Genomic DNA, 7,432 nt, shown 5'->3' on the forward strand with positions numbered 1-7,432 from the left:
GGGGGCCATCTGGGCTGTGTGTGCACACGCACTGGGGGGAGGGGAGAGTGCAGAAATCCCTGCCTGTGTCGTGGTCAGGGCCACAGACAAGCTGTGACCATCTGTTGTCTTGAGAGGCCAGGCCAGGGGCTCAGCACCCTTGAGGATAAACCTTCCCTTTCCCCCAGCCTTCTAGTGTTTGCAAAGAACTTCCAAGGTTATCATTCAGTTTCACTCTCACAACTTCCCTGCTAGATAAGCATATTCTACCCATTTTACAGAAGAGGAAATGGAGGCTCAGAGAGGAATGATTCTCCCAAGGTTGAAACAGCTAGTAAGAGGGCAAGCTGAAACTCTCAGCCCATTCTGCCAGCCCCTCCCTCTCCCAGCCTTGCCAAGGTGCCTCAGCGCCAAACACAGGGCCTTCTCAGGACTCTGCTCTCAGGCAAAGCTCCAGCCCAAGCCTGCTGACCACCCACCCTGCCACACACACACAAGAAAGTTTCTAAAATGCCTCAAAGTCTAGAGCTCCTTACAGCCACTCCCTTCCCACCCTGGGCTGTTGTTCTGTCCCTGGATGTTTGGTCCCCCTCGTGGCCCAGGACCTCTTAAGGGCAGCTCAGCTACCCACAGGAGTAGACGATCCCCTAACTGCAGATGATCCACACTGATGCTGAACAGTCTGACAGACTGAAAGGGGGAACCTTTCAGTCTTGGGCTGGGAAGAGCCCTGCCCAAGGTCACACAGTCAGGGAGGGGTTGGTACCCAAGGGCTTGGCTTCAACAGCTGAACACTCTAATCCTGTGGTATCCAAATTGCAGCCACTAGCCACAGGTGGCTATTTAAATTTAAATTCACTAAAATATATTAATTAATTTTAAACTATTAGAATAAAAATATATCATTAAAGTTAAAATAAATTAAAAATGCACTTCCTCAGTAGCACTAGCCACACTCCCAAGTGCTCAGTAGTCATGTGTAGTGGTGGCTACTGTACTGGACAGTACAGGTACAGAGCACTCCTGTCACTGCAGAAAGTTCTATTGGACAGCGCTGCTCCAATCTCATCCAGGACTTGGTTCTGCAGCCAGGGTGCTTCCCACTATAGCTGGTGCCTTCCACGGCTGTCTCTTGAACTTAGTCTCCCTAAGGATCTCCAGGCAGACTGCCCTAGGACTCACACTGCTTTCCCTAGGATCCCTAGGCAGCTTTCTGGCCAGGCTGGGCTCAGAAGCCAGGAAGGGCAGGCGGGGGAGCTGGACCGACCACTCCCCATCAGCCCAGCCTGTCCTGCCTGCTGCCAGCTGGGAAAGGAGGGGCAGGCTGAAGAGGAACAGAGAAAAGGTAGGACAGGGCAGTTTGTCATCGATGCTTCCATCCCTCCCCCGTCAGCTGCTCAATACCCACCCATCCCCCCTCACCTACCATCCTCATCCTCATCCAATCCCAAGGACAGATGGGGGCTGGCAGGGAGAAACGTGACCACAGTGAAAGCACTCTCAAGTGGCAACAGAGTCCGAGGGTCACAGCTGTGTCCCCTGAGGCCTGGCCAGTCCCTCATGTCCGACCTTGTGTCAGCCAGGCCTGGGCTAAAGTTAATCTCAATGAGAGGAGGGGTCCATTTAGGAATCTTAGGGGAAGATTTAGGAATCTGTAGGTGCTGGATTATTCCAGCAGACACAACTGTAGTTAAAACTGCAATCACTCATGTGGTTACTCATCCATCCATCCATTCAACACACATTGAAGAAGTCCCCACCATGTCAAGATGTAATAAGAGGATATAGATGGACAGGTGAGCTCCCCAACCAGCTTGACCAGGTAGGGACGTGGCTTGTTCTGGGCTTAATCCTCGTTCCAGGCTAGATGAAGATCCTTTGTCTCTGCCCAGTGGTCTGAGCAGGCTGGACACCCCCCAATCCCCTCCCCTCAAACAGGGGCTGGCGCGCACGGGCACACACACACACTCTCCCAGCTGCTGCCATGAATCCCCCTCCCATGGTCTCTTGGCCAATCACAGCACTGAAGCATAAGTCCCACTGCCTGGTGGCCCCCAGGGAGTGTATTAGCACATTTGAACCACTCAACCTGCAATGACAAAGCCTGGGGCCTTGGGAGGAGATACAGGAGGGGGTTGGGGGGAGACGGTCCTCTCACCTCCCTGGGGGAAGCTCAGGACTAGATTAAGCATTCTGGGGCACAGAGGAATTTGGGGGCCCCAGCTCCAGCAGTGAATAAGCGATCCATAAAATCCCGATTTACACACTCACTGATCAAAAGGCCTATCTACCACCCCAGGAGGGTGGGGTGGCTCCTGGGCTTCCCCCACTCTTGCACAAAGTCCTGGGGCGCCGGGAGCTAGACCCAGGACAGAGGCTCCCAATGTTTTATCTGCAGACTCAGTCCCACTCCCAGTCTCCATGAGGGGCATCTGTCTCCAGAGTTTGGGGACCTGCCTGTACCCCCTGTGATGTGGCTGCCTGTGGGGGGTGGCCCTCCCAGGAGCCATCTTTGTCTGCCCCCTGTAAATAACAGCTCTTTTCTCCTCGCCTGTGCTGCCCTCGGGCTGCCAGGGCTGATTTCAGCCTCATCAGCACTGCTAATCACTTTTCCAGCTCCGAAGCCCTACTGTCCCCCAACTCCCTTCTTTCCAACAGCCCCTCCAAGTTTTCTCTTCACCCTTCTCCTAATGCTCTCACTGCTGGGGGATGCTCTGAGCCCTTTGCTTTACCACCCCGGTTCAGCCCTCCCCCAGGATAGGCAAAATCCAGGAAGATTACCTGTCCCCAGCACGTCTCCCTGGAGACACCAGGTAGGGAGAACTGGCCTAGTTATTACCCTTGCCCTTTTCCCAAAAGAAAACAATTTGTCTTCACCTGAATAAATTTTGTTCACTTCTCTTGGTTAGGCTGCCGGAAATTTCAGGAACAGAAAACTATTCTAGTTAACAAGCATCCTCTCACACCAACTGTACCTCTGGGAGGTTCCAGGCTATCAGCCACTGGCCACTCAATGAAGGTCAGCAAGGCTGATTTGCTTCTCCCTAATGCCTGCTTTAGATGAGCTGCAGTGAGCAAGTACAGGTTTCCACAGAGGCCAAGGAAAGCAGGTCTTTGGGGCTGAGAGTTGCCCACCCTTGCCACATGCTCTTCTCACTACTTAACTGGGGTGGAGCAGGTTCTGGGTGGCCTTCAACTTCTGGGCCCTAGGACAGGACAGAAAGGAGGGATGGGTCACCCTATGTCCATGCTTTCCAGAGGGCTTGTTCTCCATGTCATTCAGTCTCCACAGCAGGCTGCTAGGGGAATTCTGGTTGCAGCCCATTCTATAGGAGGACACACCCCTTCCTTTCTCCTCCCTCTCCTCACCTTCACTGGCTGCTCCCAGGGACCCACAAATGCAGCCTGGACTCATCAGTGACGTTAGTTAGGAAGGTATCTGAAGGCCAGTCTGAAAGACTGACCCAGGGCTGCTGGTCTCTCAGCCCCTGNCTGGAGTGGAGAATCCCATTGTTGGGCCTCGTATGGAAATCTCATTAATCTATTCAGCAAGGCTCCCACAGGCCTTTTGTCCTAGGCTTTTTGTCTACTGCTCACAACTGTTGCCCCGGGGGTCTCTGGCCGCATGGCAGAGCTTGAACAGGACTGTTCCCCCATCCTCTGGGCCCTGCCCCCTCGTGCCAACCTCCAGTTACTACAAGAGGTGAGAAAAGAAGAGGAGAGGGCGGGCGGGGGCGACAAAAGGACTCCCAAGGACGGGCCACCTGCCACAGCCCTCGCACTCACCACACAACACAACACAGGAAGCTCTCCCAGTCCAGGCCAGACAGCAGCCCCTGACATAGCTGGACGCCCAGAACCCTGCCTGGGGGGCCCTCTGGGGCCGGGTACAGGGCCTAGCAATAAATGTGTAGGGGATGAACCCAAGGAGGCCAGAGAGGCAGCTGCAAACTCCTCATTGCAAAGGCTGCAGCCAGTTTTCTGCAAGTACACTGTCCCGTTTCTGGCCAGCCAGCAAACACTTTCCGGACAGCTTCTATGTGCTGGACACTGAGTGCCAGCCGTTAGAGATGCAGATTGGATTAAACTGTGACCCATCCTCATGGACTCTGTCCTCTAACAGGGAAGACAAGGTGCAACTGGTCAAGAAGGAATGGAAGGGAGGAAAGGAAAGAAAATGAAAAAAGAATGAATTCTGGAAGTTCAGAGGCAGTTGAGGCTATTTTTGGAGGGGGGATCAGGGCAGCACCTAAAGTGAGTCTTTGAAGATGGGAAGCAGTGGGGTATATTCATGGATTTGAGGTTGGTGAAGGAGGAGGGGCGGGAGCTGAGCAAGGGGTGCAGGCACGTCCATGTCATCACTCACTACCCACAACACCCCATCTATGTAGATACTATTTACAGATAATAAACCTGAGTCCCAGAGAGGAGGCGCGGCTTGCCCAAGGCTGGAATGGGGGCCTCCTCTGCCTGGACAGTGTTTTTCCCACCCCTACAGGCTATGGTAAGGCAACAGTGCAGATTGAGGAACAGACCCCCTGAGGGGAGCAGGAGTCTAGCCACAAGGTCTGAACACTCTTCCTCCATGTCCCTATGTTCCTTGGCTGGAGAACTGGTGAACTTGGAACTGGGGAAGGGGGAGAGGAGGGCCATAGGAAGATGATGAAGGGGGTCACATGCTATGAGCTCCGAGGAGTAATAATGGTCAGGACAGGTGTGTCACTGTTGGACTGATCCTTTTTGTGTCTTGGGGCAAGTTGCTTGTCCTATTTGGCTGTGAACATCGCAGGCTTCTCTGATGCCTCCAACAATGCAAAGCAAACCAGCTTTCCTCTCCAGGCACCGGGCCTAAAGAATCCAGAAAAAATCAGCCCTGTTCATTCAGGCCTACCGGCCTTTGCTCACACAATCCCACCCCTTGGAAGTGCTCCCTCTCCCAACTAACTCTTTCCCAGCTTTCAAGGTCCCTGGCAAGTCCTGCCTTCTCCATGCATCCTCCCAGGCCACTCCAGCCCTAACTGACCCCTTGCCTTTTACGGGGGAAGCTGGAGAAATTCCCTTCTGGCAGCAAGAACAGGGGATATTCTTTCTCTTGTACACTGATTCCATCCCCTTTTGACACTCAAGGACATTATTTCCTCAATTCTCCCTTCTCCTGCATGATCAATTCCCCCCCTCCCTCTACTCTGTTATTCTCATCAACCCACAAACATGCTGCTATTCCCCCATCTTAGTGGGGAAATACTCAAAACAATCTCTTGATCCCCCTCCCACTGCATACCATTGCTTACTTTTTACTAAAACAAAAAACAAGAACAAAAATTTTGAAAGACACCTACTACTACTCCTGATTCCTCTCCAGTTCTCTCTTGAACCCCTCCCAGCCAGGCCTTCATATCCAGCGCTCCAAAGGCATGTGAGTGACCATGTTGTTAATCTGATGGGCAGTCCTCAGCAGGGCTCAGCTCAGCAGTACTGGACTCAGCTGACCACCCCTCCTTCCTGAAACTTCCTCACTGGGTCCCCGGCCCCTCTCTCCTCCTCAGCCTCTGTCATGCCCCCTTTCACACCCTCACCCTGAGCTTTGCAGAGCCCAGGGCTCAGTCCTTGGAACCTTCTCTTCACATTGATTCCTTGAAGACCCCGTCTAGTCTCGTGGCCTTGATCATCGTCTATACACTGAGGATTCCTGAACGTGGTTCTCCAGCCTAGTTTCCCCCATGCACTCCCCACTGGTGTATTCAGCCTTCTTTCTAATACCACCTCCACAATCGACATGTCCAAAAATCAAACTTCCAGTTTCCTCACCCACCCTCGCCCTGCCCGCACTGTCTTCTCCATCTCAGGCAATAGCAGGTCCATCCCTTCTAGCTACTCAGGCCAGAGATCTTGGGGTCATCTCTGACTCTTTCACACCTCAGACCAGCAAGTCAGACTGGCCCTGGCTTCAAAATCTATCCAAACTGTAAATGCTCAGCACCTCCAGCAACATCTCTCACTGCACTAGCCTCCTATCCTCCCCTTTTATATCCGTGTCCCCCACTCTCTATTCTCAACACAGTAGTCACCATGACCCATGAAAACATGTCCGATCATGTCGTTCTTCTACCCAGAAACTTCCAGTGGCTCCTATCTCATTTAGAATACAGGACAAAGTCCTCACAGCAGCCTACCAGGTCCTAAAGATCTGCGTCCCCTTACTGCTGGGCCTCTCCTCCAGCCACTGTCCCCTGGCTCCTCCCTCCAGCCACACCAGACTTGCTCCCACCTCAGGGCCCTTGACCTGCTGCTGCACTCTGTGCCTGCAACACTCTTTCCCCGGATTTCCACATGGCTCACAACCTTCATTTACTTCAGGTCTCTGCTCAACGGTCACCTCATCAGACACTGTCCCCCTCAACCGGATGGTCTCTGTAGCACTCATCATAATCTGAGCTACTTGATGCTTTGTTTTCTTGTACCTACTAGAAAGTTCAATGAGAGGAGAGAATTTGTTTTGCTCACTGTCATATCCCAGGCATCTAGGACAGTGCCTGGCACATAATAAATTCTTAACAGACTCTGTAGAAGGGAGGGATGGATGGATGGCTAGATGAGCAAAGAGGCTTTGAAGTTGCCTCTGTGTCCACATAAAGAAAAAATTCAGGGTGACTAAATTTGAGCCCAATGAGATGGTGAGGGTGGCAAGAGGCAAAGCCAGGTATTTACCTCAGGGGTGGACAGGGAGGGGGTGCCTGCAGCCGAAGGGCACCCAGCCCAGCCCCCAGGCACCCCACCTGGCCTCCTTTTTTTTTTAATCTTCCTTTTCTCTTCCCCCAACCAGAGCTCTGGGAGAAGACAAAAGGGGCGATGGAATTCCCATCAAAGGCCACCGGACACATGGTAAAGAGATCAGGGCCCTTGGGATCCTGCTTCCTCAAGGTAGTGAGGCCTCCCCGCCAGCCTGGCTCCTCTCTGGGATGGGGGTGGGGGTGGGGGGGTGGACTCTGGCCCTGGACTCCTCATATGTCAAATGCCAAACAGCAGGAGGTCAGCCTGAGTGAGGCTGNCATAGACGAGAATGATTCTAGTACTTCCAAAAATTAACTAGTGCCATCTGTTGCAAAAATGTGTCATGATTTTTCCGACAGCCCATATATATATACATAAACATAAATTACTTATACATATATACATAAACATAAATATATATACATAAACATAAATTACTCTTGCCCATATGTAACAAGGAAAACATGGGTGAAATAAATTGGTTAAGGTTTTCTTTAAACTTTATCAAATTCATAATGTGATTCTTGGAATCACTTTTCAACTTCGAGCTGTCAGTGTCTGTGTTTTTCCACATAGACACGTCATCTGGGCCATCACAAGTATCAGTGATACAACATTTCTTAAAAGACTGCTCTACTGAGTTAATTATCTGTCACTGTGTAAAAAAGTTACCCCAAATCTT

General features: G+C 51.9%; 1 protein-coding gene across 2 annotated transcripts in view; it reads right to left on the reverse strand.

The window, feature by feature from the left end:
* The window catches only part of FIGNL2 (fidgetin like 2), a 20,648-nt gene extending 14,460 nt beyond the window's left edge, over positions 1-6,188 (reverse strand). The window contains exons 1-2 of one of the 2 annotated variants that reach the window (XR_002121873.1): positions 5,319-6,188; positions 4,334-4,827 (exon numbers count right to left, since the gene is read on the reverse strand). The gene's annotated coding sequence lies outside the window, so the exon portion shown is untranslated. Of the gene's footprint in view, positions 1-4,333; positions 4,828-5,318 lie in introns of those variants that run through there. The other variant, XM_019623947.1, reaches the window with a different exon arrangement.
* Positions 6,189-7,432: the final 1,244 nt, after the last annotated feature.

The sequence above is a fragment of the Hipposideros armiger genome, unplaced genomic scaffold, assembly GCF_001890085.2.
Source record: "Hipposideros armiger isolate ML-2016 unplaced genomic scaffold, ASM189008v1 scaffold_569, whole genome shotgun sequence".
Classification (NCBI taxonomy): Eukaryota; Metazoa; Chordata; class Mammalia; order Chiroptera; family Hipposideridae; genus Hipposideros; species Hipposideros armiger.